At 35.8% G+C, this 10419-nt stretch overlaps 1 pseudogene; it reads right to left on the bottom strand.

Moving 5' to 3' along the window:
- Window positions 1-435: 435 nt before the first annotated feature.
- LOC140597730 (cytochrome c oxidase subunit 1-like) lies at window positions 436-2120 on the bottom strand (annotated as a pseudogene).
- Window positions 2121-10419: the final 8299 nt, after the last annotated feature.

A 10419-nucleotide genomic window follows, 5' to 3' on the forward strand; every position in this document is an offset into this window, starting at 1 on the left:
TCTCTATCTCTCTTTTTCTCTCTCTCTCTCTCGAATAAATAAAATCTTAAAAAAAAAAAAAAGAATTCATAGTGGTGGCAGAGCAATTAGGATTAGAATAATGATTGGTATCCATATCCTTTCTACTTCTTGCACATCTATTGTATTCGTGTGTGTTAATTTAGCTGTTAATATTAGTGAAATGATATAAAGACCTAGAGAATCAATTAAGAATATGATTACGTATGGTCGTGAAAGTGTAGGTGGTGTTCTATAATGGAGGATGTTGCATCTTAAAAGCCTAGTTGAATGGATATGCCATGGAGATATAAAGGACTTAATGCCGTAATTTAACTTTGATAAGTTTTGTAATTTTTACTAACATTTCACTATTAAGAAATACATAATGGTTATGGTATTGGCTTGAAACCATTTTTAGAGGGCTTGATTTCTTTCTTATTGTAGGCATATGTAAGAGGGTTCTTCAAATATATGATATTATGGAGGACATCCATGTAGTTATTCAAGATTAGTGTTAATTCCTCTATTGCTACTTTTCTTTTAAATGCAAATACTTCTCAAATTATGAAGATAATTGATATTACTGCTGTTAAGGAGATGAATGAACCTACATAGTGTTTCATGTTGTGCATGCATCTGAATAGTCAGAGTAATGTCAGGGCATTCCTAAGAGGCCCTGAGTGGGAAGAAAGTTATATTACTTCCAATTACTATGATTGTAAAGAGGATTTTTGCCCAAGTATGATTGACTGTGTAGCCTGTAGAAAATAATGGGAGTGAGTGAAGAAATCTTCCTATGATGGTGAATAAATGCTCCTGTTGATAATATGTAGTAAAAATGTGCTACTCTATATTATAAATCCTGGAGAACAATGTCTAGGAATGAGTTGGCTAAGATAATTCCTGTTAGACCTCCTACTGTGAATAGGAAGATAAAAGCTAGGGTTCATAGTATGGCTAGTGATCGATCATTTATTGTTGCCTCCATGAAGGGTTGCTAGTTAGCTAATTACTTTTACTCCTATACAGTTGGCAACAATTCTAGTAGCTGATGTAAAATATGCTTATGTGTCAACATCTGTGCCTACTGTTAATATATGATGAGATCATACAATAAAACCTAGTAATCCAAAGGCTATTGTGGCTCAGACTATTCTTATATATACAAAAGGGTTTTTTTTCCTGAATAATACATAATAATACATGAAATTATTCCAAATCTAAGGAAGATAAGAATATAAACTTTGGGACATCTGGAGAATCAAAATCAAAATAGGCATTGGTATCAAATTGGGTTGCCTCCTCCTATATGATCAAAGAATATGGTGTTTCAGGTTATGGTCTGTTAGTAATATGGTAATTCTGGCTGCTAAGACTGGATTGATCTCAGTAGCAGGATGGCTGGGATCCAATGAATAAAGGTGCTTAGTATTGAGATACCACTGGTGGTTTCATATGAATGATTGTGGTAATATGATTGATAGCCACTAAAATTGAGGATACACATAGGTAGAGAAGATAGTTAAATTGACTGAGGCTCCTGGTGAGCTAGGTCGCTGGCTGGGGGTGTGTATACTGTTCAATTGGTTCCTGCACCTGCTCCAACTATTAATGATGTAAGAGCAGAAATGATGGTGGTAATAGAAGCTCACGTTATTTATTTGGGGGAATGCTATATCAGGTGCTCTGATTATTAGGGGACTAAACAGTTTCCAAATTCTCCAATACTCTAATACTATACTATAAAAAATTATCATGGATGCATGGGCAATTATAAATTAAGTGGTCTCCCAGTAAAATTCCAAGTTGGCCAAGTTCCACATGGATTAAAAGGCTTCAGGCAGGGGCACCTGGGTGGCTGTGGTGGCTGTGTTGGTCCGACTCTTGGTTTCAGCTCAGGTCATGATCTCGGGGTCCTAGGATTGAGCCCTGTATTGGACTGTGCACTCAGCATAGAGTATGCTTGTCCCTCTCCCTCTGCTCCTCACCCTGCACTCTCTAGCTCTCGTGAATAAATAATCTTAAAAAAAAAAAAAAGAAAGGCTTCAGGAAGTTTCTACTATTCTAGTTTATGCACCAAATAGTAGGTATAGAGTGCCAGTATCTTTATAGTTTGTTGAAAATAATCAGTTTATGAATATAAGTAAAATGGCTGAGTAAGCATTAACCTCTAAATCTAAAGACAGAGGTTGAGTCCTCTTTTTGCCAAACCCTGTGGTGAATATCATACTGAATTACAGATTCAAAGAAGCAGCTTCAACTCTGCTGGGGCTTCTGCTTTTTTGTTCCCCTAGATGGCGGGAGAAGCAAATTGAAACCATTGAAGTAGATTAGGGAATTTAACCATTAGCTAAAATTTCATGGGGTGGAAACCTATCAATCTAGTAAGGTTTTAGCTTACTTAAAGAATTTGATTTGTGTTCAGTTGATGTAGGATAAAGTCTTGCAATCCTTGTACTTTTTAGGCATTCAGTGAATACACTTGCTTAGGGCTTTGAAGGCTTTTGGTCTTTTCTAACCTAAATTCCTACTCCAAGATTGATAGTATTGGTGTTAGTGGGAGGATTATTGTTGATGTTATAATTAGTAGTGTTAAAAGAGTTAATCATTGTGTACTTTCAGATTGTCCTTTTATTTTTATGTTGCTTCTTGATGGAAATATAATTAGTGATGTGAAGTTAATTACATGTAGAAGTACAGATTGAGTAGTGCTATATAATGTCTATTAATGTTGATATAATATCATTTTTTTGTCAGTTGCTTGATGATTATCCATTTGGGCAGGAATCCCGAGAGAGGAGGAAGGCCTATTGATAGTATGGTGGTTAAGATTAATGTAGTGATTAAGGGTATTTTGTTTCATATGTATGAGAGTGATAGTGTTGTGGAGGATGAATTACACATAATAATATGAATGCGGTGAGTATCATGATGATGAGGATTAATAGATCTTGGGTTATTATACTTAGGATATAAATTGTGATAGGTGTTATTCATCTTGCATGAGCAATTAATGAATAGGCTATGATTTTTCATATATGTGTATGGTTAAGTCCATCTCATCTTCCAATTAGAAGTGATGTAATAGCTATGGTTAGAATTGAATTTGGATTAATGGATGATGAGATTTGGTATGAGATTGGTGCAAGTTTTTGTCATGTTAGTACAATTAGGCCTGAGGATAATGGAATTGCTTGTGTTACTGCAGATGCTCAGAAGTGGAAAGAGGAAAGTCCAAGTTTTATAATGAGAGCTATTGTCACAATGGTAAACAGATGCTGTTGGATTATTTTTGTAGTTGTTCTTTGCCCGGAGTATATTAAGTTAATAATAGCTGTTATAAGAAGTATTGATGTTAGGAAATATTTAGTAGATGCTTCTATGGCTCAAGGGTTAAATTTTTTATTAAAAATAAACTTACTTATTTTGAAGCCAGTTTAGTCAGTCCATGAGAGCTTGTTATCACAATTATAGTTTATGAGATAATGGTTGTTATAATAATGGTAAAGGTGAGAAGATTTATTAGCATGGGAAGGATATTAACCAATATTTGGAGGATGGGTGGGCCCAATAGCTTCTTTAGCTGACTTTATTAAAGAATATGCTTTAATTAATTTGTAATTACTAGGAGTAGGTTTGATTCCTATAATTCTAGGAATAATAGAAATAAAATTATTTCTATTAAGGTAATATAAGATTTAAACCTCTTATTTACTCTATCACAGTAACTCTTTGTCAGATGTATTTTTAGGATTGTAGTATAATACCTGATATAATGATAAGCAAGGATATGCGTCACATAGAAAGGGTTAATGTAGTGAAATAAAGTTTTTCACAAGAGTTCTATTAGTTAGTTGTATTGGAATTGTGGGTAAGAGGCCTGGGTTCATGGAAAGGTATACTCAGTAGGAGGGTTTTAACAATGAAATTAACTGTATATAGTTCTGGCATGTAGGGGCTAGGGATATGATTGTTGCAAAAATGCTTATTAGGAGGATTTTGGCCTATTCTGCTAGGAAAAATAGGGCAAATGGTTTGTATTCAGTGTTCAGTGTTGGAGGCAGTGACTAGGATCTCTTTCTCCTTCTGTTAGGTCGAATGGAGCTCAATTGGTTTCTGCTGGGGCTGAAATGAATCATGACCATGGCTAGTGGTCGTGATGGAAAAATTAATCCTACGTATTCTTGAGTAATGATTAATGTTGATAGTGTAAGCAATCCATTCATTAGTAGCACTAATATTAAGATAATTGCTAGAGTCACTTCACATGAAATTCTCTGTGCTACTCCTTAGCTCCAATTAATGCATATTTGAATTTGAGGCCCGTCCAGATCAAAGGATGAAGTATATAACTGAGCTTGATGTAGCTAGCATGTATAGTCCTCCTAGGTTGATTAGTGGCTGGGTAGAAGCAGGGGAATTTATGTTGTAGGGGCTATGGTGAGGGCTAAGATTGGCTCAGTAATGGATATGGATATTGATGATGTTAGCATTTCATTGGTTCTTTAATGAATAGTTTTAGAGCATCAGCAACAGGTTGGAACAGACCGTGAGGTCCAACAATGTTTGGTCCTTTGCAAATTTGTATGTATCCTAGCACTTTTCATGTGATCAGTGTGAGGAATGCTACAGCAAGTGGGGTGGGGATAACCAATGAGATAATGTGGATTATAAATATTTTGTTAGGACGAGGAATTGAACCACTGGCTATAAAGGCTTAAGTTTTACACAATTATTGGGCTCTGCAACCCTTACAAACCCTGTTCTTGGGCAGGGTAGATGTAAATCAACTAAGACTATATATAATCTATTAGTTTGAAGATGTCTCCAACTAATGAAGTAGCCTTCATTTCTCTTGTCCTTTTGTATTGGGAAAAATTTATAATAGAAAGAAACTAACCTGTATTATTATGGTCTGAACTCAGTTCTTGTAGGATTTTAATCATTGAACAAATGAACTCTTGATAGTGGTTGCACCTTGGGATGTCCTGATACAACACTGAGGTCATAAACCCTATTGTTGATATGAATGAACTCTAGAATATCCGAGGTAACTTGTTCTGTTATCCGAGGGTAACTTGTTCTGTTGATCAATATCTTGCATCAATAAGCGATGTAATATTTTGACTAGTGAGTCTAGATTTTAATCACTCAGAGGTTATTTTGTTCTTAAGGTCACTCCAACCAAAATTGCTAGTCCATTTACAGGCTTGCTATCCCTCATCACCTGATATTATTCTAGGTCCCTCAAATTATGTTCACATTTAAAATTCTTTTTTTCATTTTGCCCATATGTTTGTGTGAGTTCCACTGCCCTGTCTTCCAGGTCACTGACTCCTTCTTCTGCTTTATCTAGTCTGCTATTGAACACCTCTAGTGTGTTTTTCAGTTACTGTATTCTTCAGCTTTATGACTTTTGTTTGGTGCTTTCCGATATTTTCTATCACTTTGTTGAAGTTCTCTCTGTGTTCATGTATTCTTCTGTCAAGATTGGCAAGCATCCTTGTGACCATTACTTTGAACTCATCAAGTAAATTACTTATTACTGTTTAGGTAAGGTTTTATTCTGGGATTTTATCTTGTTTGTTTGTTTTTTTTCCTTTGGAACATATTTCTTTGTTTCCTCATTTTGCTGGACTCTGTGCTTGTTTCTAGTATGAGGTGAAAGAGTTCTCTCTCCAACTCTTTTTTTTTTTTTTTTAAGATTTTACTTATTCATGAGAGACATAGAGAAGCATAGACACAGGCAGAGAGAGAAGCAGGCTCCATGCAGGGAGCCCGACATGGGACTCGATCCCAGGTCTCCAGGATCAGGCCTTGGGCTGAAGGCAGTGTTAAACCACTGAGCCACCAGGGCTTCCCTCTCTCCAACTCTTGAAGGAGTAGTCCCAGGAGGATTGGAGGTGTGTTTCAGTCAGCTGTCTGTGCAGTGCCCTGGCGGGGGTAACCTACCCAGAACTGCCTCTCCAATTGTTTTAGCTATGTGGGGCTCAGAGACACAAGCCCCCCAGTCACAAGAGCCAGGTGTTCAAGGATTATCTTCTGTGGGGATTGTATGCAGCTAGATTCAAGTGGGGTGGGGTCATGGGGGAGCATAACATGTCTTTTTATTTCTTCTTTGACTCATGGTGGCTCAGTGGCAAGTTGTTTAATCTTCACATATTTGTGAGATTTTTAGTTCTTTCCTTGTAATTGATTTCTAGTTTTGTACACTGATTGGAAAAGATGCTTGATATGACTTCAGCCTTCTTAAATTGGAGACTTGTTTTGTGGCCTACCATGATTTATTTTTGAGAATGTTTTATATATATATTTTTTGAGAAGAATGTGTATTCTGCTTTTGGATGGAATATTGACATGGTATATGTCCACTCCATCTAGTCTAATGTAAGTCAGGGTTTCCTTATTTTCTGTCTGAATGATCTATACATTGATGAAAGTAAGGTATTAAGGTCTTCTACTATTGTATTGCTATTTATTTCGCCCTTTATTTCTCAAAGTCTGTGAATCTTTGCTTTATATATTTAGGCATTCCTGTGTTTGGGTGCATAAATATTTTTTTAAAGATTTTACTTGTTTATTTTAAAGGAGTGGGGAGCAGAGGGAGAGAATCTCAAGCAAACTCCCTGCTGAGTGCAGAGCCCTACTTGGGGTTCAGTCTCACGATCCTGAGATCATGGGCAGTCCAGATGGCTCAGCAGTTTAGCGCCACCTTCCACATGATCCTGGAGATCCAGGATCGAGTCCCACGTGGGGCTCCCTACATGGAGCCTGCTTCTCCCTCTGCCTGTGTCTCTGCCTCTCTCTCTCTCTCTCTGTCTGTCTCTCATGAATAAATAAATAAAATCTTAAAAAAAAAAAACGATCCTGAGATCATGACCTCAGTCAAAACCAAGAGTTGGCCATTTAACTGACTGAGCCACCCAGGCACCCTGGGTACCTAAATATTTATAAATGTTATAACCTCTTGTTATATTGACACCTTGATCATTATGTAATGAATTTCTTTGTATCATTACTGTCTTTGTCTCAAAGTCTGTTTTGTTTGATATAAGTATAGCTACCCTAGATTTAATTTGGTTTCATTTGCAAGGAAATGAAACCCATCCCTTCACATGCAGTCTATATGTGCTCTTCTATCTGAAGTGAGTCTCTTGTAAGCAGCAGATAGATGGGTCTTGTTTGCTTTAAAAATTTTTAAAATTTGCATATAGTTGGCACACAATGTTACATTAGTTGCAGGTGTACAAAACAGTGATTCAGTTTCTCTATATATTATGAGATGCTCATCATGAGTGTAACTACCATCTGTCACTGTACAACACTATTACTGTATCATTGATTATATTCCCTATTCTATGCCTTTTATTCTCATGACTTATGGTACCATAACTAGAAGCCTGTATCTCCCACTCATCTCCACTCATCTTGCCCATCCTCCTATCTGATTTTCCTGTGGTAACCACGAGTTTGTTCTCTATATAGGTCTGGTTCTGATTTCTGTTTGTTTATTCACTTATTTTGCAGATTCTACATGTGAGTGACATTATACAGTATTTGTTTTTCCCATTCTGACTTATTTCACTTAGTATAAGACCATCTAGTTCCACCTGTGTTATGTAAAATGGTAAGACCTTGTCCTTTCTTATGACTGTGTAATATTCCATTGTATATATACACACACCACCTCTTCCCTATCCATTCATCTAGTGATGGACACTTAGGTTGCTTTCATATCTTGGTTACTGTAAATAATGCTGCACTAAACATAGGGGTGCATATATCTTTTTGAATTGGCATTTTCATTTTCTTTGGGTAAAAAACCAGTAGAGCAATTATTGGATCATATGGCATTTTTATTTTTAATTTTTTAAGGAAATCTCATACTGTTTTCCACAGCGAATGCACTAATTTCCTTTTCTACCAACAGTGCATGAGAGTTCCTTTTTCTTCACATCCTCACTAACACTTGTTAGTTCTTGTCTTTCAGATTTTAGCCATACTGACAGGTGTAAAGTGATGTTTCATTGCAGTTTTGATTTGCATTTCCCTGCTGATGATTGATGTTGAGCATCTTTTCGTGTGTCTGTTAGCCATCTGTATGTCTTCTTTGGAAAAATGTCTATTCAGGTCCTCTGCCCATTTTTAAATCAGATTATTTGGGGTTTTATGGTGCTAAGTTGTAGAAGTTCTTTATATGTTTTGGATATTAACCACTTAGTGGATATATCATCTGCAGATGTCTTCTGCCATTCGTTAGGTTGCCTTTTTGTTCTATTGATGGTTTCCTTCACTGTGCAAAAACTTATTTTGATGTAATCCCTTTATTTTTTGGTTTTGTTTTTTATTTCCCTTGCTAAAGAAGACATCTAGAAATATGTTTATAATAGGCTAGCATCAGTGACATTACTGCCTGTGTTCTCCTCTAGGATTTTTATAGTTCGAGGTCTCACATTTAGGTCTTTAGGATATTTTGAGTTTATTTTTGTGTATGGTGTGAGAAAGTGGTCCAGTTTTCCACAGCACAATTTGTTGAAGAGACTGTCTTTTCCCCATTGTATATTTTTGCCTCTTTTGTCATAGATTGACCATATAAAGCTTGCATCTACTGCTGGGCTGTCTATTCTGTTCCATTGGTTTATGTGTGTCGGTTTTTGTGCCAGTACCATACTGTTTTGATTACTACATCTTTGTAGTATGTCTTGAAATCTGGGATTGTGATACCTCCAGCTCTTATTTCTCAGGATTGCTTTGGCTATTCAGGGTCATTTCTGTTCTTATACAAATTTTTGCATTATTTGTTCTAATTCTGTGAAGAATGCCATTGGAATTTTGATAGGGATTGCACTGAATCTATAGTCGGTTAGGGGAGTTTGGAATATTTATTCTAAACCATGAATATGGAGTATCTTTCTATTTTTGTTATCTTTGATTTATTTCATCAGTGTTTTATAGTTTTCAAAGTATATTTCTTTAACCTCCTTGGTTAAGTTTACTTCTAGGTTTTTAGTCATTTTAGTGGAATTGTAATAGTTTCATTCATTTTTTTTCTTTTACACTATTGGCATATAGGGACACTACTGATTTTTTAGGTATTGATTTTGTATCCTACAACTTTACTGAATTCATTTATTACTTCTAATAGATTTTAGGTGGTGTCTTTCAGGTTTTCTATGTATAATATCATGTCATCTACAAATGGTGACAGTTTGATTTATTCCATACCAATTTGGATGCCCTTTATTTTTTTGTTTTCTTTTGTGGCTAGGACCACCAGAACTATATGTTGAATAAAAGTGTGAAAGTGGATATCCTTCTCTTGTTCCTGATCTTAGTGGAAAATCTGGCAGTTTTTTTCACCATATGATATTAACTGTGGGTTTTCATATAAGGCCCTTATTTTGTTGAAGCGTGTTACCTCTAAACCCACTTTGTTGAGAGTTTTGATCACGAACAGATGTTGAATTTTGTCATATAATTTTTCTGTATCTATTGAAATGATCATATGACTTTTACCCTTCACTTTTATTGATGTGATATAGCCTGTTAATTGATTTACAAATATTGATCTTATTTGATCATGGCGAATGATCCTTTTAGTGTATTTTTTAATGTGGTGTGCTAATATTTTGTTGAGGATTTTGCTTGTATATTCATCAAGGATATTGGCCTGTAATGTGTGTGTGTGTGTGTGTGTGTGTGTGTGTGTGTTGCCCTTGTTTTGGTATCAAGGTAATGCTGGCCTCATAGAATGTATTTGGAAGCTTTCCTTCCCCTCTTTTTTGGAATAGTTTGAGGAGAACAGTTATTAAATCTTCTTTAAATGTTTGGTAGAATTCACCTTTGAATCCATGTGATCCTGGACTTCTATTTTTGGGTAGGCGTTTTTTTTTTTTTTAATATTTTATTTATTCATGAGAAACACACAGAGGCAGAGACACAGGCAGAGGGAGAAGCAGGCTCCACGCAGGGGGCCTGACATGGGACTCGATCCTGGGACTCCAGGATCACACCCTGAGCCAAAGGCAGACGCTCAACCACTAAGCCACTCAGGCATCCCATATTTTGGGGTAGTTTTTGATTACCGATTCAATTTTGTTGCTAGTAATCAGTCTGTTCAGATACTGTTTCTTCTTGATAAAGTTTTGGAAGATTGTAGTTCTAGAAATATGTCTATTCTAGGTTGTCCAATTCATTGGCATATAATTTTTCATAGTATTTTCTTATAATCCTTTGTATTTCTGTGGTGTCCACTGTTAATTCTCTTTCATTTCTGACTTTATTTTGTGGGTCCTTTCTGTTTTATTTCTTCATGATTCTGGATAAGGGTTTATTAATTTTATCTTTCCAAAGGATCAGCTCTTTCATTTTTTGTTCCTATTTTTAAAAAATCTTTATTTCATTTACTTTTCCAAATTT

Source organism: Vulpes vulpes, chromosome 1 (genome assembly GCF_048418805.1).
Source record: "Vulpes vulpes isolate BD-2025 chromosome 1, VulVul3, whole genome shotgun sequence".
In the NCBI taxonomy this organism is placed as follows: domain Eukaryota; kingdom Metazoa; phylum Chordata; class Mammalia; order Carnivora; family Canidae; genus Vulpes; species Vulpes vulpes.